This window comes from Urocitellus parryii, chromosome 11 (assembly GCF_045843805.1).
Source record: "Urocitellus parryii isolate mUroPar1 chromosome 11, mUroPar1.hap1, whole genome shotgun sequence".
NCBI classification, from domain to species: Eukaryota; Metazoa; Chordata; class Mammalia; order Rodentia; family Sciuridae; genus Urocitellus; species Urocitellus parryii.
The window spans coordinates 5,152,574-5,175,740 of NC_135541.1; the positions used below are offsets into that span (position 1 = coordinate 5,152,574).

The 23,167-nt window shown below is 54.1% G+C and overlaps 1 long non-coding RNA gene across 2 annotated transcripts in view; it reads right to left on the reverse strand.

Moving 5' to 3' along the window:
- LOC113180883 (uncharacterized) overlaps positions 1–14,672 on the reverse strand; it is a 33,963-nt gene extending 19,291 nt beyond the window's left edge. The window contains exons 1-2 of one of the 2 annotated variants that reach the window (XR_013342183.1): positions 14,457–14,672; positions 10,688–10,871 (exon numbers count right to left, since the gene is read on the reverse strand). This is a non-coding gene — a long non-coding RNA (uncharacterized LOC113180883). Of the gene's footprint in view, positions 1–10,687; positions 12,565–14,456 lie in introns of those variants that run through there. The other variant, XR_013342182.1, reaches the window with a different exon arrangement.
- Between the last annotated feature and the right edge of the window lie 8,495 nt (positions 14,673–23,167).

Sequence of the window (23,167 nt, forward strand, 5' to 3'; positions counted from 1 at the left end):
AGCAGAAATCAGACGTGTGGTGCCCCAGGAATCACAGATATTCTCAGAACTAGAAAAGATCCTGAAAATCATGTTGTCCTATCTCTTCTGGTTGGGGAGGGAGTCAAGACTGGGATCAGGTGTCAGCTGGCCCTGGGCTCTCATAATACTACACTGACCCGGACTCGCTCCGTCCCTCGGAGTGTCCTTGCAGAACAGGGAGCTCGACCTCCGCTCTGTAATGCACAAAATCTAAAGTGCAGAACCCAGGGAGTCCACGTGTGTCTCCAGCAGAGGTGAGCGTGACACAGGAGAGGAGTTAGGCCCAGTCGAGCCAGGTCTTCTCACTGTGTCACTGCTAGTCCCCAGCTGGGGGACGCTTCCAAAGCAGGAGCAGGCCTTTTTCTTCTCCTCCAGGGTCTCCCTCTTGACCTGTCAGGATCGTTTAGATTTGCTGCTTAATGGGGTGCTTCCTAGGACATGGGGCACCTCACAGAGCTCTCTGGGAGTGCAGACCATCCCAGATGCCCAGAGCCCTGCTGTGACTCTGTTTGGGGCACCTGTGGCCACTGCAGAACGTAATATCCTTGGGCAATGTCCCCTCTGAGTTCAGGGTCCCCTCTGAGAGCAGGGTCACCTCATCTGCACTGGCCACAGGCCAAGAAAGCTGGACCGGAAATGTGCAGCCTCACGTACTGCGATGACTCCAGGAGTGGCAGAGACGCAGACACAGGGGAGGAAGCAAGTCAGCCTCACTCCCTGCAGCCTCTGGGGACAGCCTCCTCTGGGGGCCTCTCCAGTCCCCACTGTCAGGAGCCCCAGGGGGGAAAGAATTTGGAGGAGGACTCTAGCTTAGCTGTGATTGAAAGAATTCCCAGGTTAGAAGGCGAATGATACGTTTCTCTTTTAAGAAATGTGTGTGTGTGTGTCTGTGTGTGTGTGTCTGTGTGTGTGTGTGTGTGTGTGTGTGTGTGTCTGTGTGTGTGTGTGTCTGTGTGTGTGTGTCTGTGTGTGTGTGTCTGTGTGTGTGTGTGTGTGTGTCTGTGTGTGTGTGTGTGTCTGTGTGTGTGTGTCTGTGTGTGTGTGTGTCTGTGTGTGTGTGTCTGTGTGTGTGTGTGTCTGTGTGTGTGTGTCTGTGTGTGTGTGTCTGTGTGTGTGTGTGTCTGTGTGTGTGTGTGTCTGTGTGTGTGTGTCTGTGTGTGTCTGTGTGTGTGTCTGTGTGTGTGTGTCTGTGTCTGTGTGTGTGTGTGTGTGGTTCTGGGAACCGAACCCAGAGCCTCAGCCTGCTAGCAAGTGCTCTAGCACAGAGCCACAACCCAGACGGATAGGATTTCTTCCTACTATTAATCTGTGTGTGTGTCTGAATAGGTGTTGGTACTGGGGACGAATCCCATGGTGCTGTGACGTCTTAGCCTAGCAGTGTCCTGAGAGATGAGGAAAGGAGTCCCATCCCCTCGTCCTCTGAATCTTTCATTTGGTCCCTGCCCATTTTCCACTGAAGCTGGCCCCTTCTGGTGACAGAGGTGCCCGATTTCATGTCTGCTGAGTCTCCGAGTGACTCTGAGTTCCCCGCTGTTTGCCAGACTGAGCTGGTGCTGAGCACTCAGGTATAGTGGGGCTGACGCAATGAACCCTCAGAGACACAGGGCAAGACTCAGGGCCACGAGCCCTGAGCCTGGGGGTGGGGGGCGCCTACACCTGGAAGCACCACCTGGCAGCAGCCGTGCCTGAGTGCGCAGCAGGCTCTGCCGGATCCTGAGCACAGCCCTAGGAGACGGTGCTGTTGTTACTCCTGGTCCTCGGATGCAGAGGGTGAAGGCCAGAGATGCCCCGGCCGAGACAGCCAGGAAGCAGAAGTAGCAGCCAGCCGAGGTCTGGGGGCCCCGGGGCCCTGAGCTTGGGCACCGCACCTGTGTGGCTTCTGCCCCGCCCCCAGGTGCCATTGCCACATGCCCGTGCAGGTGAGTCACGGGGCAAGATGGTTCAGCGATAGAGAGTGGGAGATGAGGAGATGGGGTGCAGGACTGGAGCCGGCGCCCGCCTGCCTCCTTCCGGTGTCCTCAGTGCGAACCAGTTTTGCTCGGGGAGAAGCTCAGGGCTCTCCAGGGCCCCGGCTGGCGCTCCTAAAAGGGAGGTTCCCACTGGCGGCCTTGGGAAGTGGGAGTTTTCTTTCTGGTGAGTAAACACACGGGGGCAGGAGCGTGGAGACACAGCCCAGGGTGCCCCCAGCTCAGCCCTGCTTTGGGCTGCGGAGCCTGGAACAGGGCGCACCGGCGGGCCAGCAGCGGGAATCCTGGGCTGAGGTGAGAAGGCCTCTGGCAGGGCGGGCTGGTCCCTGGACCCATCTCATGGCTCATTAGCCGGGTGGCCGGGCGCCCAGAGGTGGGCAGAGAGCACCAGGTGGCTTCTCTCTGGAACATCATGAAACCCCTGCAAAGCCTGGGCTTCCCTTTCAGGGATCATGGCCAAATTCTTGCCCTTGAAATTATTTTTCCAGGCCTTTCTACCAGGAAAGATGTTTTTCTGCCGGGGGAGGGGGGCCATGGGAGGGTCTGGAGGAAGAGCCAGGGAGGGTAAACTCTCCTCGGAGAAGAGGGATTAGTCCTGCAAGGCGAAGTCCAAGCACAGAGGCCCTCCCTCACTCATGCCCAGCAAGAAATCACAACCGGGGCCAGACACTTCCCCGTGTTGGCCCAACACCACCTTCTTTTCCTCCCTGACACATCCCTCTGCAGAACCTGGGGACAGCTGGAAATCTGCAAGCACCAGCAGACCCAGGGCCCTCTCCAGCCAGGAGAAGACAGCTGAGCTGACTTGGTTTGGCCACAGCAGCCCGGGTGGGGGGCACCGTCGGGGCACCTCGTGTTCTCGTCCTCCTCAGCACCGCCCAGGCCCCAGCGGTTGGGCTGTGGAAAGTCAGGGACTCTGAGTCACCCTCCTCCTTTCAGCGTGTTTCTGGGAATGTGAAGCACACAGAGCGACGTGACATTCCTTAGCTCCCAGCAGCAAGTCAACCACCCACTTCCTTTCCAGTCATGCTGCATGGCAGGGAACAGGACCAAACAAATTGACATGAAAGCCACATGCCTTTAGGACAGGACGGGAGCGCAGGGCCAGGGCCTCCCTTCCCTCCAGAGCAGGGCGCATACCAGCACCACAGCTGTCCCTGCCCCTCCGGGGCCAGGAAACCCTCTTCTCAGGCATGTGACACCGGTCTTGCTGTTCCAGAACACACTTCACATCTACAGACACACCCATTCTGGGTGACAGGCTTTGCCATGTGTGAAATTCTTTGTCCTTATCATCTCGGAGTAAGTCACAGGAAGGTAACGCCCATCTCCCTCAAGCATCTGGTCTGGGGGTAAAGTTCTGCACATCTGAATCCTAGAAAGATGTCATCTATGGACAGACCCTGAGCACAAGAGCTGGGGAAGGGAGCTGGGGGCGGCAGATGATGAGAGGGTGAACGTGGGGACATCTGCCCTCAAGAAGGACCAATGCCACATGGAGACAGAACCTCAGGAGCATGAGGTGCACCAAGGACCAGGCTCAGAGGACAGGGAGTGAATTCCAGGGCACACGTGGGCGGGGGGAGATGGGGTCAGCTGGGACCTGCTGGGACCTGGAGAATCAGCCTCTGTCCAGGGGCTGGGCGCATTTCACCGACAGGTGGGAAAGGAGAGGGAGATTGGAGCAGAGCCTGGGGACAGCTGGAAGGGACGGTGGGGTGGGGTGCTGTGAACAAATGACCACATTAGAACAGACCCTGGAGCCAGATTCACAGGGCCCGGGAACCAGGCTAGGACAAGTCCAGATATTAAGCAGAGGGTGACACGCCCGAGACAAGCCTCGGAAAGGTCACCCTGGGGTGATGTTGAAATTTGGCCTGGCACAGGTGGAAGGTGAGGACGTTAGCAGGCCTCCTCAGTGCTGCAAGTGGACAGGACAGGGCTCGAAGGTCAGCGGCCACGGGAGCAAGCAAGATGGCCACCATAACAGCCCCGAGGCTCCTCCCAGCCCCCTTCCCGAGCCCCGTGTGACCGTGCTAAGCACTGACCCGTGCCGTCACATTCCTCCATCAGTCACGACCTTAAGTGGCAGGTCTGCTATCTCTGCTATCGGCCATCTCACAGATGAAGAAACTGAGTCTCAGGGAAGGGAGGTAACAGCACGGCGGCTGCTGGGCCAGTGCTGACGCGGTGCTGGGACCCCAGCCACACCCGTAGAGGGGACGCAGGGACTGCTGGAAACCCAGTTAACAGGGAGGTGCTCTGGTGTTTACCGGTGCCTCAGAGGACAGAGGGCATGACAGGGGCCACAGGCAGGGGGCTTGTACCTGGGTAAGACCGAATGGCACTGGACCCCCGCAGACACCAGCTGGGGTGCTGACAGTCCCAGTGGCGCTGCAGGCGCAGGTCCCTGTGAAAGCCAGGCTCGCGAAGACGCCTCGGTTCAGAGAGGTGTGCAGGCCTCGTGGGAAGGAGGGCAGGCCCCAGGCCTGAGGGTTTGCCGTGTGCCCGCTGCTGGCTCAGGGCTTACCATGCCTCCCTGTGACAACCGGTGACATGGCCCTACCCTCCTCTGCAGTCAAAGATGGGGAAACGGAAGTTTGGAGTAGGAAGCCTCACCTAAGGCCAGGGAGCCCGGGGTTGGTACGCTGGGCGGAGCGAGCCTCACCCCAGCTCCTCGCAGGCAGAGAGCGGCCACAGCAGAGTCCCCGGGCTGCACCTGCCCTGCGGCCCCCACTCCCTCCCTTTGCTCCTCTGTGCTCCCTACACTGCCTGCCATAGGGCGCAGGGATTTTGTAATAGGTGGAAAAGCCAAAAAGGTGGACGTATCAACTGGTGGATGTTTAGAAGATAATTTGCAGCTTCTGCTAAAAACGGAAGATTGGGCACATTGTTTGACCCAGTGATTCCAATTTTAGAAAATAAACAAGCAGAGACGAAGGCATAAAAATATCTAAAGCAGGAGATTAGAGACCACCTGGAAATACATTCCATGTCCAATCACTCTCAGGTGAATGCACTACGTGGTAGCATGGTCTGAATGTCCCTCCAGAGCTCACACTGAAATGTCCTTGTCATTGTGATAGAATTAAGAGGTGAGACCTTTAAGAAGAGATTAGGACTTGGGGGCCCTCAGGAATGGTTGTGGGTTGATGATCTCAGCAGCGGCTCCAATAGACAGGATGAGTGCGGGCTGGTTTCTCCCTGCCTCCCTTGCGCCCTCCGCCTCTGCCTTGTGCTAATGAAGCTGCAGGCCCCTGTCCGAGCTGGACCCTGCTCTTGGACTTCCCAGCCTCCAGAACCTTGAGGCAAACACTACTGTCTATAACTTGCCCACTCTGATATCTTGTTATAGCAGCAGAACACAGATGGAGACACACTGCGCGGATATGTGAATACAAGAGGAAAGTGTGTTACACAACCTCATCTCCCGGGGATCTCGCTCTGGTAAGGAATTCCTTCATCTCAGTACACGTCAACTATTTGGCTTTGTAGAGAAAGGACAATGCAAATGTTCGCTTAAGGCTGCCGAGCCCTGCGCCCCTTCACCCAGGCCCTCATCAATAGGCAGACCCAGGCTGGATAACCTGCAAACCCCCAGGCTGAGTCTTATTCTAGAATCTTCCTTCAGTCTCCCTAGATACATTTAACGACTCTTTAAACATCCCTTCAACCACACCCTCCCAACCTCAGGCCCCCTCCTCCTTCAGACCTAGGGGCCTCCCTCCAGCCCCACTACGGTTGACCATTTGATCCACACAGTGATGCGCTACTCCAGCCGCCGCTCAAGAAAGTCTTCTTTTAAATGTTGCAAATTACGGAGCAGCAAACATCCACCCATGCTCCTGTATAAACTCGCTTTTTAAATTTTCATTCAAATTATGTCCTGGGTAGAAATTCCCAGGTAGGGATTCCCGGGCTGGGGGTGGGATTTCTTTAAGCATCAACACGGTTCCTCCCGGTTCTTCTCAGACATCAAGACCTTTAGGTCCTGTTGAGGGGGAAAAAAAAAATCTGAATTTTTGTGCCCTGATTCTTCTGCTGCTCTTCCATCTCTTAAATTGGGTTGGAATGTGATCTTTTCATCATGAAAATTTATTTTAATTTTAAAACACTTCTGCACCTTCTTCCCTCCGTGTTTCTTTTTTGTCTTCCTCCATGTTTTATTAGCTCTGCTTCTTACCCGCATCGCCTCGGTCATAGAGACCTTTTTCTTCTCATTGGCGGGCCCTCCACAAGTTGACAACGCGGCGGTTTCTCCACAGTGGACTTAAAAAGAAAGAAGGAAGAGGTGGGCAGGGTTTGCGCTGACTCTCGGTGCTTCAAGGGAATTGAGAACATAAATAAATAACAAAAATCAACAGGGTGTCATCTGGGTTCATCTGCATTAGCAGAAGCCGTTCCTCTTTTTTAAAAAAATAAAGACAAAAGTGTAGCAGGCCCGGGTCCCCAAGTCTGGAGGTATGGAAGACCTCCTTTGAATTGGTTTACAGCAGATTTTGGTGAACTTTGGACTTCCCTGGAATTTTCACGAGGCTAAAATCATAACTGAACAAGTCCTTGGTGCATATCCCGCCTCTGGGGCATTGCGCCTTTCTCCTCCTTTCTCTGGAATGATTCGAGAATCCTGACCAAAGGTGTCAAGGTCATAAGTGCCTACCAACGTCAGACCGACTGTTTGCTCTCTTTTGAGCTAAGCAGGGAGATTGGAAACTTGGATCTTTTATGTAAACCAACCACTTCAAAATAAAACTTATCTCCAGGCCAAATATGCCTTTCAGCCACAGAACTTTTCCCCAAATCAGTATTATACTGGGAAATGCATTTTTTTAAATGTTCTGGGAAATACATTTTGTATCTTTTTGTGTGTGTGTACACCATACCTCTATTTTATTTATTTATTGTTATGTGGAGCTGAAGATCGAACTCAGAGCCTTGCACATGCTAGGGGAGCGCTCTACAGCTGAGCCATAGCCCCGGGAAGTGCATTTTTTAAACGTTCTCTCCTCTCTCAACCTTCTGACTTGCTGTCTCATCTTCACAGATGATACAGAAGTCACCAAGTTTGCCTTGACTTCTGCTACCAAAAAAGTCACCCACACTTGCGCCATCCTGCCTTCTTTGCCATCTGCTCAGCAAAGCTTCCTAGAAGGAGCCCTGTTCCTCCTGCCCCGGGGCCTTTGCATGTGCTTTCACTCTGCCCAGAAGGCTCTCTGCCCCACCCCACTCCTTCCCAGTCTCAGGTTCTCAAGGCTGTCTCAAACCTCTCCTTAACTGTGTACCTCTCCTTTAGGTTACTCTGTATCTTTGTTTATTTTCTGTCCCCCCAACAAGCAAGCAGGGCCAATGTCTGTGATCCTCCACAGTGATTGCTACTCAAACAGTGAGTATAATCTGCACAGTCAAGATAAGGAGCCGCCTTGGAGGGGCTGGAGGGCCACCTCAAGCTGCAGAGCAGTGCCCTTGGGGAGAAGTCCTGTAAGTGATGAAGTGGAAAGGGAGCATTAGCGCCATGGGAGGCGGTAGCTGCCTGGAGAGACCACATCCAGCCAGGCCTGTGGACTGCCCTCAAGATATGGGTCACCCTCTCCTGTCCACCACCATCTCCTGGGCAAAACCTCTGCCAGCTCTTTGGTGACCATTCAAAAGTCATCCAATCATGTCCCTTCCGCTGTGGCTCTACAAAAGCACCCCCAACTGCCTAACAATCTAAATAAGGCTGTACCGCCACCCTGCTCAGAGCTCAGCTCCACTCACCTTCCCAGCCAAGAGGGCCCGTCCCTCCTGGTCTGGGCAGCCCCAGGCCACCCGGCCCTGACTGCCCCTCCCCACCCTCTGTCCCAGCCGCACTGGCTACCTGGAGGAACCTCAGACTGGCCAAGCTCGTCCCCACTCTGGGCTGGTTCCCTCCACGGGGAAAAGGCTTCCCCAGGTCCCCCCGTGCTGTCCCCTCTCCCACCAGGCCGGGAGGCACAGGATCACTGCGGGAAGAGCGGGTGGATCACTATGACTCACTGTCAAGGGAAGAAACTGGGGTACAGTGGTGGGAAGCAGAATGTTCCCCTGGGAGGTCTGTCTGGCCCACGGTGGCATGGCTGGTGCGGCTTCCAGACTCACCTTGGCCTCTGGCAGTGACTGAGAGCTACTCGCGGCTCAGCAGACACAGGAAATGACAAAAAGGGCCACCAAAGTGACTGTCTGCCATGATCCGATGATGGGGCACTGTGTAGTTCCCAGGAGCTCTTTAAGAATCCCTGATTCACTACCTCGCCTCACACTTATTAAGCACACACGAACGGGCAAGGCAGGCGTGGAAGAAGCAACAACCACCAGAACCTAGGTTGGCCTGCGGATGGGCCGAGCCCTGGAAAGCAGTCGGTGGTGAGATGGGACTTTCAGTTCCAATTTTCTGCTCCCCGCCAAGTCCTGGCATTGGTAAAATATGACAATGAAAAACGAAAAGAGGTGGGGTAGGAAAATGACCATGATAATATCTGTTACTTGTTTCCTCTCCCTGGTGACTGGTCCTGCTGGGTGCAGGACCATCAGCTGGAGCTTTATTTCCCAGCCTCCCTTGCAACTTCAGGGTGATCTGGCCAGGTTCTGGCAGGGTGAGGAGCAGTAAGCTGTGCAGCCTCCTGGGAGGGTCTGAAATCTTGAGCATGATCCCCTTTAGTTACTTTCTCTCCTCCTCCAGGGCTGCTTAATGGGGACCTACCTTCAATCACTGACAGGGAACAGGAGCTTCCTGGCCAGCCCACACCCTCCAGCTGTTACAGGAAGTGGAGAATAAATGGCTATCTCAGTTGGGATTGCATTCAGGGCCCTCAGGGATGTCAGCATTGCCTTTAACACAAGTGCCAGGGGGGAAAGCTTGTCCCAGGTGCTGACATTTGAATTGTGCCTTCAAGGAACAATTGAACTTCTCCTGGGGAAAGGGGGAGAGTTGCAAATCCCCAGGAAAGGCCGGAAGCTCCCTGGCTTATCCTGACCTGCAGGTTCTTGGACTCTCCTGGTGGTCACGTGCCCAGATTCCTGGCTCACACCACCCCTACCCAACACCTCCACTCAGACCCTGTGGATCTGAACCCACAGGGCAGGAGCCACGGAAGAGAACATTTTATTTAGTGCCCCCATCATCCTCATGACCAGCAAGTCTGCTAAATGCTGGGTGGGACCCTCTGACTATTGATGGAAGATACAGGATCAGAGCTGGGAACACCAGATTAAGCTAAAAGTAAATAGCTTTGGAATTGGACTGTGACACTGGTAAAGTCGCCTTAACAGCAATGGGCTGCTGCTTCTTTTCTTTGGGGAGACAGATGACACAAATTCTTTTAAAATTTCAACAAAAGGTATAACCTTTTTTCCAGAAAGTGCTCCCCTGCCCCCGCATTTGAATACATTTCAAGGGTCCCGATCATCTGTTCTCTGGAGCCCAGGGGGAGGCACCCCAGGGCAGCGATTTCAACGCAGCAGGATCTGCTCCGGTCAGAGGAGACCCTCATGAAAGCAAGAGGACTGAATGGGCCAACCAGGCTCCAGGGAGCAAGTTCTCCAGGGAGCAAGGAGCCACTCTCAAATGAAGACGGAAGCCCAAACTGGGTAGAGCTCAAGGCCGAGGAAGAGGTGGGTGGGGTACAGGTCAAGTGACCAATGAAGGGGACAGAATTCAAGGCTGAGGGAGGTGTCCTGCTCCTTCAGAGGTTTCAGGTTGTGTTTGGGGCGGGGTGTGCAGGGACGAGGCGTTCAGTTCTTTGAGTGGTGAGTTCATAGCGGCAAGTGAAAGCACCTTGAGGAATTCCGGTGCTAGTTCCTGAAAAGCCTCCGAAACCCAGCTGGGGTCGGAGCTTGTCCAGGTGCAGGGCAGTGGGTGGCAGGCCTCCTCCAGGGAGAGGCCGAAAAGAGACGGGAAGCAAGATCTGACGGAACCCACCTCAGAGGAGCAAAGAGGAGCCCTTGAAAGAGGAGAACAGAAAAGAGAGACAGAGTCAGCAGCACCAGGAGCAGAAGGTCAAGCCAAAGAGCCCAGAGAGGTCATTGAATGGGGCACCTCAGGGAAATCTCTAAAAGAGTCTTTTCCTAACTCTGCAATGCATACCTTTGTTAGTAAAAACACAACTGAGAAGTTAGGAATATGAGCATGACATCTGCAATTCTTGTGTATACAGCCACCCCTCTGTATCCACGGGGACTGGTTCTGGGACCCCCTCCACCTGACGAACAACTTGTGTAGTTTGATGCAGCAGGAATGGAAGCCCTTTATTGTAGGACAGGAGGGGTATTTATACATTCCACACAGCTTATCTTAGTTAGCATAAACTAGATACATCAGTCAACCAATAAGAAATCTCCACACTTAATGGCTCACTGGCCTTACTTCACAAACCACTCCCTCTGGCAAAATGCCAGGCGCCATCCAGACTTGTTTACAGACCTTAACATTTCCCCCTTTTGTTTAATTTAAATAACAACCATAGTGGTTTTTACACAAACACCATAAATAATCTGCTACAAGCAGAAGGGGAGGATAACAAAATGTCACAATACCAAGCCACTTGATGGCTCCATGCAAGAAGCCCTTGGAAAAATTATACCAGCAATGACACCGTTAGCAAAGATACCGAGTTACAATTTGTTGTAGATTACAGTTTGTTGTTTCAGTCAAGGTAAAGCAGTATCTCAATAGATTTACTTACAGTCCAGGTAAATCACAGTCCAGGTAAGTTCTGCAGGCAGCTAGCTTGATCCAAAGTCTCATCCGGTTCTCAGCCGAAGTTTCATCCGGTTTTCAGCAACACTGGAAATTCTTCCACCCTTATCCTCATTGGCACTGGGATGAAGGCAGGAACTCCGGATGGCTAAAGAAAATCCTGTAGCATTCTACTAAGAAAATAACCGTCTGAACAGTTCAGTACATTATCTCAAGGTTTTTTACATTTGAAACAGGCCTTAATGGCACTCATTACTCATTAGCTTTCAGGTGTGGGAGAACCACTGTAGTTATTGACATTGGAAATGATCAAACTTTAGGGACTTGGGCCATCTTCCACCTGCAGCATCCTGTCCCGGGTAGCCCCAGATGGCCCAGGAGAGAGTCCGGGAGTGTTCCGGACTCAAACTGCCACTGGGCACAGGGAGCAAGAGCCTGTGAGACTGTGCCTCCAGGTCAGGTCTGGATTTGGGCTCTCGGCAGTGGAAGAGCCGGCTGTGCCCTTTGGAAAGTCCTTGCTGCGCCTTGACCGGCTTGCACTTGGCAGCCGCTTCGGCGCCGATTCATGCACCCTCCGGTAACAAAAAGTATTCAGTAATAGCCTTTTGCTGCAACTTTTTTCCTGATAATCCTTCTTCTTCTGAACTTTCTTTTTCTTTCTGACTAGAGTTCCTGGGCTTCCATCAATACATGCCCTAACTGCCCTTTGTTCCAATGGGGTTCCTTCTTCCCTTAGTAATTTACTTCTCACCCCTTCCATATTTTCGTCACAAAGACAATACAATACACAGAGACAAAACAAAACACAAACATACTGTATCAATCCTCTCCATTTTCTCAAAATGGCCATTTCCTCTCACCCTGTCTGCCTAGGAACGAGCAGATTTGCTCCCGTCCTATCTATGGACGGGCAGCTTTTTTCGCCACTTACCCCCGAGTGTCCTGGGGCTCCCCGTACGGGCCAGCATCGAGACATCCAGACTTGTTTACAGACCTTAACAGAAGATACCAAAGCCTGAGATGCTCAAGCCATTTGCATAAAGTGGTGTAGGAGGTGCGCAAACCTACACAATCCTCCTGCACACTTTAAACCTTCAGACGGCCTCTCAGACATTATACAGGTGAATGTTGCTTATACCTTGGTCCACCTGTATTGGTTAGGGAATAATGACATGCACATTTAGTAGAGATGAAATCTTTTCCCTGAATATCTTGTATCTGCAGGTGTCTGAATCCACAGCAGAGTCCATGGATGCCCACCCATTTGGATATAGTTAGAGTGGCAAAGGCAGTATGGCATATGCTCTTGGGAGGAGAAAAAGCACAAAGGTCCTGACAGCGTTCTTTTTTTTGGGGGGAGAGGGGTTCTGGGATTGAACCCAGGGTGGCTTTGCCACTGAGCTCCATTCCAGCCCTTTTTATTCTTTTATTTTGAGATAGCATCTCATTTGGTTGCTTAGGACCTCCCTAAAGTCCTGAGGCTGGTCTCAAACTTGCACTTCTCTGTGTTCTTGGTTTAAATTTTAAGTTTGAAATGATGTAAATGCAAAAATCCCCCACTTTTAAAAAGACTACGTTGAGGAGAGTGGCAAGGACCGAGCCATACAGTGGTGGGGCAACCTGGAGGCCCACGCTTTGCAGAAGTTGGAGGGCGAAGAGGAGGAAGAGGCAGGCGGGGATAACATGAGGGAGGGGATACTTGTAGAGATACCTGGAGGAGTGGGTGCTTGGTTGGACGTGCTTGGGGGCAGAAACGACTGTCCCTGGGAGGAAAGGCAGCGAAAGAGAGGGTAAGAAGTGGGAGGGAGGAGATAGGGATATAGCTCAGTTGGTAGAGTGCCTGCCCCACAGCAAGGCCCTGGGCTCAATCCCCAGCACCACACACACACACACACACACACAAAAAAATAAATAAATAAATAAATAAATAAACAAGCCGGAGGGGAAGGTCAAGCAGAGGTGAGCCTTGCAGTGAAAGGGGGGATGCTCTCTGGAGTGAAGGCAAAGGAGGTGGGAAGGAGGGACATTTACTCCTTGCTGAGAAGGGGCTCCAGCAGAGGCTGCTCTGGCTGCTGGACCCCAGCCACAGGAACCCATTGCCTTTTTTTTTTTTAATTTTAATATTTATTTATTTATTTTTTATTCTTGGCGGACACAACATCTTTGTTGGTATGTGGTGCTGAGGATCGAACCTGAGCCGCTCGCATGCCAGACGAGCGCGCTACCACTTGAGCCACATCCCCAGCCCAACCCATTGCCTTTTTAAGGTGCCCGTCGGGTGGTGAGTCAGGACGGCTGGAGCTCAGCGAGCACTGCCCCGCCCCGAGCGCCCCGCCCACAGTGCGCCCCACCCACGCCCGCTGCCCCGCCCCGAGCACCACGCCCACGCCCGCTGCCACGCCCCAGCACCACGCCCACGCTGGGCCACGCCCACGCCCGCTGCCCACACCGGGCCACGCCCACACCTGGCCACGCCCCGAGCACCACGCCCCGAGCACCACGCCCACGCCGGGCCACGCCCACACCGGGCCACGCCCCGAGCACCACGCCCACGCCGGGCCACGCCCACGCAGGACCCCGAGGCGGGACGGCAGGAGGCGCGGGCGCAGGAAGTGGGCTTTGCGTCCTTTCCGCTGAGCCAGGCGTCTTCCCGCGTTTATCAAAGTTATTTTTACGCGTTGGGAAGTTTTCAAGTGAGCACTTGTGCGGTGGCACCTCCTTCCTGTCGCGCGGGTGCCTTGAGGACATTTACAGGCCTATTTATAGCCGCGTTTATTTTTACTCGGGACTTGCGCCTTCGCCTGCGCTAGACCGCGCCGGGCGGCTGGGGCTGAGCCCGCGGTCCGCCCTGGGGAAGGGCGCGGAGGCCAGGGGCAGAAAAACGGGGCTGTGGCCACCGTCCTCTCCCGCAGTGCCTTTTGGTGGCAGCAGAACCTGCTGCTCTTGTGCCCCTGCTCCAGCTGCAAAACCCCAAGTATGGGGGACCAGGGTGAGACGAGGGGGCGCGAAACCCCGAGTGATCTCGATAAGGTACATTTTAGTGTAATGTTTTTTAAAATTAAGATTAATGCAAACAACTCATTCTGAACACAATATCAAAAATTTGCATGAGACACATGGGTGACAGAGAAGGCAAGCAGCCGGTTAATTGCCGTCCCCATCAGACCCCACCGCTACCCAGGCCCAGGCCGGAAGGGCCAGTGGGTGGTGTCCGTTATTGAGGGCATAGCTTAGAAAAATAGGTTCACCTGGGATTGACCTAGACTGCCCTTGCCTTGCCCTTTGATGGACAGGAGGGGACCCCGGGTCCTGACACCAGGTCTGGGCAGCTGAGACATTTGGGGCTGTCAAAAATTAGTGGTGGAAAGGATTTTAACCCATCCCCAAGAATTTGCAGTTTAGAGCTGGGGGTGCAGCGCCGTGGTACAGCACTTGCCTAGCCATGTGCAAAGCCCTGGTTTCCAAACCCAGCACTGCAAAAAAAAAAAAGAGAGAGAGAGAAATTTAAAATTGCAGTTTAGACACATTGACACACACCACACACCGTGCCTTGCCCCTTCTGCCCTATTTCCCAACGGCTCCTGTCTAGCTGTGGTTCCTACCACCATTTTCAAGAAAGACACTTGGGATTTACAGACAATGGAAGTCTAGAATCCGGGCCTTAGACCACTTTACTCGCCTTAGAGTTCCCCCTCTGTGGGCAGAGCCGCGACGGTAGACTTTGGTGGAAAAGCATGATTCAGATTTTGACTCACCCTTAAGGTCAGGCAGAGACATGGCCTTCGACTTGTCTCTTCGGGTCTCAGTGCTGTGACATGGAATTCCACTTCAGAGAGACAGCCTGTGGCATTGAGAAGGACTTGGAGCAACCCCAGGAGGGCCCATGAGGGACCACTCCCTCTCTTCCAACTGTGGCATTTGATGGGACTTCTCTCTGCCTCAGAAGCCTTTTGTGTGTGTGTGTGTGTGTGTGTGTGTGTGTGTGAGTGTGTGTGTGTGTGTGTGTGCACACACACTGACTCTCCCCTAGCCGCGTGTATTAGCCACAGTGAGTTACACAAGTCTCCAGAGGTTGCCCAGAGAGGGCAGAGCTCCCAGTCCTAGAAGACAATTCTGGCAAAACCCCTGGATTTGTGTTTGAGTGTTCATTGCTCTGGCCATGTGTCTGGCCTGCTTGGACCTGATGGAGCCTGTGAGGGTCATTTTGGGGACTCTCGGCCGCAAGGCACAACTCAAGACTGAGTACACCCATCTTGGTTTTTTACATTTGCCAGAGTGGCTCAATGCTGTCTGTCCTGTGAGTCGGGGCCTTTTGAACTTATTTTCCAGTTATTCCGAGAGTCCACGGTGGGCGCCTGGCACGCCTCTTTCTGCTCTGTGCTGAAACACCCCCTTGCTAGCAGGATCCCTCAAAAGAAAGGAACTGAGTATGACACCCCTCTGTCTGGTTTTCCTTTCACCCTTTCTGGAAAATGGGTCTGTGGAGGGGGGTGGATCACCAGCCATAATAAAAGATTCTCAGCCTAGGGTGGCAGGCTGGGCTCTGCCACTTCATGAGCACCCGAGGGCACCCTGTGTGTGTTTGTTAGTGGTTGAAGCGTGGACCTATCAGGAGGACAGGTGGAGAGGCGTTGAAAGAGAGGGTTGGCAGAAAGGACTCACTGTCAGGAGGACCAAGAGCTCCCAGCCAGGCCCCACTCAGCCTGGACACCGCCTCTGCCTGGGAACCCGGGACCTGCCCACCTGCTGCAAGCAGCCAGCCTCAGGTGGTCAGTCCCCTCCTCCGTCCCTCCTGCCCTGGAGGAGGAGCAGGGCCACCCTTGCTGAGAGCTGCCTCCTTGTGCTGGCCCTGGGCGTCATCCTGAAGAGTGGGCAAGGTGGACTCCTGCAGAACCTGGACTCCACCTGGGCTGCTTAGAACAATGCTTCCTCCTCTTGGTGTTGTTCCTTTATGTTTTATTAATGGAGAGTGTTCCTCGTTGAGCAGCAGTAATGTCATAAAACTCTTCAAAAGGCAAAAGGGCTTTCAGAGGGACAGCAGGTCTGCGCTCTACCTGCCTACTGCAAGGATCTCTGTGGTTTCAGCCTCATTTGCTCAGGTGGGTAATGAAGTTAATTCCACGTTATTGCCTTTACACTTCAGGAGATGGGGTGGGTCTGCTCGAGAGGCCGTGCTGCAGACACTGGGCTTTTTGAAGGAGGCGTTCCAAACCAGCTCCCTCCTGGTGTCCTAGACCAGTGAGTGTTGGGGCTGCAGGAAGGGGCCAGGCCTGGGGCCACGCTCGCGGCCCACGCTTCACTTCTGTGCCTGCGTCTTATGCAGCCTTCAAGGGCGGAGGCCTGGGTGTGGGGTGAGAGCCAGTCAGGGGCCCTGGGACCGAGTCCCCAGACAGGCTGTGGAGGCTGGGGTGGGCGGGAAAGCCCCTCAAGGGCAGGGAGCCTCATGTCCTCCATCAGAGCTTTTTGGGCAACCTGGAAATGAGCGATTCTTCCTCTTCCATGATTTACCACCTTCCCCGATAATGACAGCCACATGATTTATTTATACACGTACAAATCACCATGGATCTCAACCTTGCTAGTTTGAAGTGGGGAATAATTTACCTTTCTGTGGTATAAGGGGTTTCAAGGAGCAAGAAAGATCGGAGGGAAGCATTTAATCTACAGAAGAGAAAAGCATGTTTGTGGGGATTTCAGAAGCCCTCGCCGGTACATCAGCAGTGACCCAAGGGGCCTTTCCCGGTTCCCTAATAGACCCCGGTGCCCGGAGGGGCGGCTTCTGCTTCCTCGAGCAGGGTTCTCATACACTTCTAAGGATGATACCACTAAATGTCTTTAAAAACATTAAAGGGGACCAGAATATGCCCCCCTAAAACATTCCCCCAGGGAGAAAGATTAGCTGAAGCTGAAGGCCACTGAGACAAAGCCGGCCCAGGGGAACCCCCTGCCTCCTGCCCATCAGCCGGGAGAAGCCTCCTACCAGGACCGCGCTGGAGCTTCTGCACCAACCTTAGGGTCACCCTGGCTCTCACCAGCTCCCTCGCTCCTTCCCACACTCCTCCTTCCCACACTCCTTCCCTCCCCCCCATCACTCCTCCATATTCACCTCTCCTTGTTAAAACAACACGTGAGCCCTCCCCCCGGCCCAGTTCCACCACATCTTTGAGTCTTGGTTTCTTTTCTGTGAAGGCCTCTGAGCATATGAAAATTGAAATAAATATGGAGGCTTTTTCTCTGGCTAATCTGTCTCCCTCATCTCCTTCGCATACCCCAGGGACAGAACATAAGAGGATGGAGGAAGGCTGTCTCTGCTTTGCTGTAGTATTCTCTAACTAGAATAAAGATCAGAGCTCCTGTAATTTACTCTGATCTATAAGATTTTGTCGTAGCCTATGCAAACAGGTCGAGGGGAAAACATTCAGTTTATCATCATGATCATTACCACACAGTAGATCCATTGGAGACCCTTTAGGTTGTTTTGTTCTTGCTGGGCGTCGAACCCGGAGCCGGGCGCAGGCTGGGCAAGAGCTCTGGCAAGGCGCACGCCCCAGGGCCTGAAGAACTCTTTCTAGACCATTCTGAAATGTCTCAGCATCCGCCAGGATATCCGTTTCCCGAGTCTGGAGTCCAACAGCTGAGAGGCGTTTCCCAACTGCAGTGGTAGGCAGGTTTCCACAACCCACTTGGAGGGCCTTCCCAGGGGGTCACCGCCTCGCGCTGGGCTGATCCATGCTGAGGGCCGGGCCCTTACTCCTGACCCAGGAGAAGAAAATCTGTGGTGTGGGAAGAGAGCAGCTCGGCTCCCGGGGTGGGGTCGGGTGGCCAGCCCCCAGGAGGCCCCACCATCCCTCACCCTCGCCTCTCCTCCCTCCTCCTTACCAGGGGCACCGTGCCCAGAGCCCAGGCCCTTCCCACCTCTGCACCTGGAGGAGCAGAGCCCCTGGGATTCCATCCTGCCCTGGACCCGGGATGACAGTCCCCGGGACCAACAGTGACCGTGGAGGAGGAGAGCGACAAGGTCGGCTGTTTCCAGGTCCCACGAGCAGGCTCACCAGCTCAGGACCCGGAAGAGTTCCCAGAAAGGACTTGTTCACTAGTCGGACAGAGGTGGGGAGGAAGGACACAGAATGGGGAGAGCCCGGGAGCCAGCACCGTGGATGCTACGGAGAGTGGGGAAACCAGCACTCTCAGATCTGGGTCATGCTGAGCCCAGGACCAGACCAAAGAGAGCAGAGGACTGCCACAGAAGAAAGAAGAGAGTCTAGCTGCTCCCGGGAGTGGAGATCATGAAAGTGTGAGACCTCTGGGGTACAGAGAATCGTTTCTTGGCTCCTGAGTCCCTTCTGGAGGAAATCTTCCAAGCCAATAGCATTGTATCTGTGGAGGAGGGGGAAAACCTCCTCTACTCACTTAGGTTCAGTGATGGGGGTGTGCAAATTAGACCGAGAAAAGACAGAGTAGCAGGGGAAAAGGCATGTAAGTTTTGTTGGATGTTAATATCTTAACCAAGGGTTCAGGGAGTCAAAGTCAGAGTCAGGTGAGGGTGGGGTCCTAGAAAGGAAGAGGGCCAGTGTGAAACTGCATCTTTCAGAGAAGCAGGTCCACAGAACTTTCCCTAGGAGAAGGAAATGAGTCATGGGACTGGGTGCTCCCCACATAGCCCTGGAGATGTGTCGACTTCCTGGAGTGCCCCTACCCACCCCACGCCCCCACATGCCGCCTGCCGATTCTGTCCCTGCAGGGCCACCGAACATGTGGTGTCTGGAGGAGCGGAACAGGAGGGCAGCAGGGTGCAGGATGAGGGAGGCCCAGGAGCAAGCACTTGCAGTTTCCAGAAGGACTTTCTTGCTGCTGTGTGGAAACTGGGTTGCGTGGGCTTCTGAGATCTTGTCGGTCTTTCGAGCCATTCTATGTTGCAAAAGAACTAGTCCTTGAGAACGGCCACCTTGCAGAGGGGCTGCGAGCCGAGCAGAGAGGATCCAGGCCTGGGTTGAAGGCCACGGTGACCTCAGGGCTCTCGGTGTCGCAGGATGAGGGACAGGCTCGGTGTGTTCTCTTTAGTAGGGAGATTTCAAAAAGCATCCCAGGGGCTGGTGCTGGGGCTCAGCGGTGGAGCGCTCACCTAGCATGTGTGAGGGCCTGGGTTCCATCCTCAGCACCACATGAAAGATATTTAAATAAAGGTATTGGGTCCCCAGTTCCCCAAAGAATAATCTCAGGAGAGCAAAGCTCAGCAGGAGGAGGAGCTTAAAACCCTCAGGAACAGGAGAAGGCCTGTGTGCCCCACCTAAAGCCCGGGACGGAGCCCGGGGACGGAGCCCAGGGACGGAGCTCGGGAGGGCCGAGGTTTCTGCAGGCTTTGTCGGGGCACACCTGCCCCCACACACTGAACAGGTGGCACCGTGGGTATCAGGCGGTGCTGGATCAAGGTGGAGGGCGCGGCTTTCCTCCTGGAGGGCTTCTGCCCCTCCTGTGGGCTTTCCAGTGGTCCGAGAAGGGAGCCCAGGACCCAGTGCCCGGGATCTCTGCTTTATGAATGGGTGGAGGAGTCTCCAGGGAAGGGATCTGGGGCTGGCTGGTGACACAAGGAGGGGGCCACAGAGCAGAGTCCTAGGGCCCAGCTGGGCATGGGGGCAGCACTTGTCCTAGAGAGGAGAATTGGGTCTCTACCAACACTTGAGGAGCAACCAGGTGTAGGAGCAGGGACTCATTTTGTCTGCACTCACAGTCTGGTCTGTAGTTATCATAAGGAAGATCTGCCCAAGTGCAGCTGGAACTGGCTGAGTGAGGTAGGGGGAATTCAGCTTTGGCGAGGCACTTGGCGGAGAGCATCCTGCGACCATGAGATTTTATTATGCTGGTTCTAAGTTATGTTCAAATAAGGGGGGGGGATTTTTTATTAAAATCTAGGTAAATGAATCCAGTCACTGGACACATGTTTCTGGGGCTCCTACAGTGCACTGGGCATTAGCCCACAGAGTGAAGAGCCACAGATAGAACTCCTGGGTCCCTGTGGAGTTTGGGATGGAAACCTTTAGTTCCCTCATAAGTGTTGGTCAGCTTTCCGCTACTATCACAAAATACCTGAGATAATCAATTTGTAAAGAGAAAAGGTTTGCCCTGGCTCATGGTTTCAGTCTGTGGTTCCCGGGCCCCACAGCTTTTGGGCTGTTGTGAGGCTGCACATCATGTGGGAGGGAAGACTGTGGAGGAGCAAAGCTGTTCACTTCCTGGCCAGGAAAGAGAAGAAGAGGAGAGGTCTGGGGTCCCACAGTCCCCAGAGGCCCTCCCACAATGACCTAAAGACCTCCCACCAGGCCCCACCTCTTAAATTTTCCACACCCTCTCTCTGGAGCCAAGCTGGGGAGCCAGCCCTTAATTCCTGGTCCTCTGGGGGTGTTTAGGTCCCCACACAGCACTCCCTGTGAGCACATTCACCTTGATCTGGGAAGTGCCCGGCAGGGATGGGTTCCATGGTTCCCTGTCAGCTGCTGGAGTGCAGAAGAAGGGACTGAATTAGTTTGTGTCACCATAGAGATGAACCGTGGTCTCCAGCCTTTAGCAAACCACCAGAAAGCTGGACAGGTGGGTCCCTGTCCCTGGTCACTGTCCCTGTCACTCCAGGAAAACTTCCCCTTCTGTCCTAAGAAAAGCACCGCCCTGGGTTTCCCGTTGGGGACAGCCCCCCCCCCCCCCAGAGGAGGGCGGGACAGGAGGCTGCAGGCCCAGGCCCTGGCCCTCAGGGCTCCCTCCAGCCTCCAGGTGGCTCCCGGAAGCCCAGGCCGGAGTCTATGCCACAGGAAGCAGCAAAACCCAAACCAAAACCACATGATGCAATTCCCAGCCTGGGCGCCGGCCATCACCACCCCATCCCGTCTCGCCTCCTCCTCCTCCTCCTCCTCCACCACCGGCTCTGGTTAGCGGCGGCTGCTCCTTCTGGAGGAGTGTAAAGGCTCCTCGGTGCAGACAGGAGCTGGGCTGGGGCTGCCCCCGCCCCCAGGGGTGGAGAGGGCCCGCGGGATTCCCTGAGGGCAAAGGAGGGAAATCAGCTAAGTAAAGGGGAGGAGGGGGGGACACGACACAGCCTCTTCCCAGCATAATCTGTCCGATTGTTATGCTGTGAATTGCTCAAGGGTCAAATTCCAGAGGGGAGGGTCTGATTGACAGCTCCACCTCGGGAAGGTGGGCATTGACCCACACCAGGCAAGGGGACAGGTCATTCCTCCAAGGACAATCTCTTCTGTTCTGGTAGGGGACATAATATCCTGGTGGCCACCAAGGAGGAAAGGAGGGGAAGTCCTGTTCGGGGTGGGGAGGGGGCGTGGGGGCGAATCTGAGCCTGCACAGAGGTGGGGCTACTGTCCAGCAAATGCCAAGTGGGCAGCTGGGCTTGGAGAAAGACCGCTTGAGGACCCCTGAGAGGGACTGCCGGGCAGGACGCGATCCAGGGCCGGGTGTTTCCAGGTGCACGGGGAAGGGGTCAGTCTCAGTCTGTTCCCGAGATGGGGTCACCTGTAAGCAACGGGGACCTCTTTCTAACACTCCTGGAGGTCAGGAACTCCAAGGTGGAGGGACCTTCTCTAAGGAGGGCTTCTTGTTCTGTCATCCCATGGTGGACGGCGGCAGGGCCAAAGAGCATGCGCGCCCATGAGGACAGAAGAGGCCCAGACACATCCCTCCATCACTGGAGGGTGTGGGGGGTGTCTTCTCCCACAGGCAGATGAGCCCACCCCTCAGCGGACAGCGTTCACCTGTCTCTGGGAGAAGACACCCTCACACCCTCCCCTCAAAGCCATTGCATTGAGAATTAAGTTTCCAATCCGTGACTGTGGGGGGACACGTTCAAATCAGAAAGCACAGAAAGATCTTTAAAAAGAAAGCAGCATGAACTGACTTTCATTTAAAGGATGGCTGCAGGGTAGAAAGTAAGTCAGGGATGCAGCCGAGAGAGCAGGTGCACTTCATGGGCTGGTGGGACTGGGTTGTGCGTGGGGTTGGGCCAGCACGGGGCAGGCTGAGGAGGCAGGTGACTGCAGGAAGGAGACAATGGGTATCGCCGATGGAGACAGACTGAGCCCTTCGGTGGAAGGAAGAGCAGCCGCCACCGTGGGTCCAAGTCCAGGAGCCAGGCTGTCCTTGGCAGTGGGGAGGAGCCCAGGGTACCAGGCACCCAGGCAGGCAGCCCCAGGGACAGGAAGGAGCAGCAGATGCTGGGACCAGATAAGCCACTGGGTCCAAAGCCTACAAGACTGTGACAGGAAAAAGAGGAGACAGGTCCACAGGGAAAGCCCTAGAAGACAGGGCCAGCTGTCCACCTCAGGGATGCCTTCTCCCCAGAGGGAGGAGGAGGCAGGGGCCTGAGGATCTTGGTGAAGCGGTTCAGAGCCTGTGTGAGCCTCCTTCAGTGAAGAGCTGGGTGGGGGTCTGGAGCAGGAATTCTGCCATTTAGCTGCAGCCACACTTGCAAGGCACAGGGGGCATTGGTGACAGTGGATAACAGACTAATCAGCAGATAAGGAACCGGCCTCCTGTGAGCAGGGAAGGTGGTGAGGGCATCCAGGGTGGTGTGCTGGGCAGGTCTGTGTGCATGGATCCCGAATTACGTCCAAGATACTTTATTTGAAAAGAAAAGAAATCGTAGGATGGTACGAATGGTGTGAGCTATTTGTGTGTAGAGAAAAACAAGAGCATAAAAATGTGAGCTTGTATGTACATTGAAATTTTTAGAAGGAAAGAAAATGTTAATAGTGGGCCAGGTGCTGTGGCACATGCCCATAATCCCAGCGACTTGAGAGGCTGAGAGAGGAGATTGAAAATTCAAGGCCAGCCTCAGAAACTTGGCAAGAATCTCAGCAACTTAGTGAGACCCTGTCTCAAGAAAATAAAAAAAGGACTGAAGATGTAGCTCAGTGGTAAAAAGCACTGCTGGGCTCAATCTCCAGTACTTTAAAAAAAAAAAATGTTAGCAGTGTTCACATGTAAAGAGCATGGGTAGGACCAGGAAGGGACATTTCTACCCTTTTACCTAATTGATTTCTGCTTCTATGATCATATCTAACTTGTATAATTAAAATATCAATTAGTCAAATTTTTTTTTCAAAACCAGAGCAAATGTCATACCTTGTCATGGCCAAAAAAATCCACAACAAACACAGACTTAAAGATTAAATGGAAAACATTCTCTCAATGCCGGGCACCAGCCAAGGATGCTCATCATCACCACATCACATAGCCCCAGGGTCCGGAGCTGACTGGTGCCCCGAGCCCAAAGCAAGAAGCAAAGGCCCAAGGAGCAAAGGGAACCGTGACGCTGCCATGGTTCACAGACAACACAGCCCTCTGCAGAGAAGTCCAGGAGCATTCTGGAACTAACGCACTCTGGGAACGAAGAGAGCTGGTCGTGGTTGCTGGACTTCAGACAGATGTATACGATCCAAGCGCATTCCTACACAGGCACAGTGACATC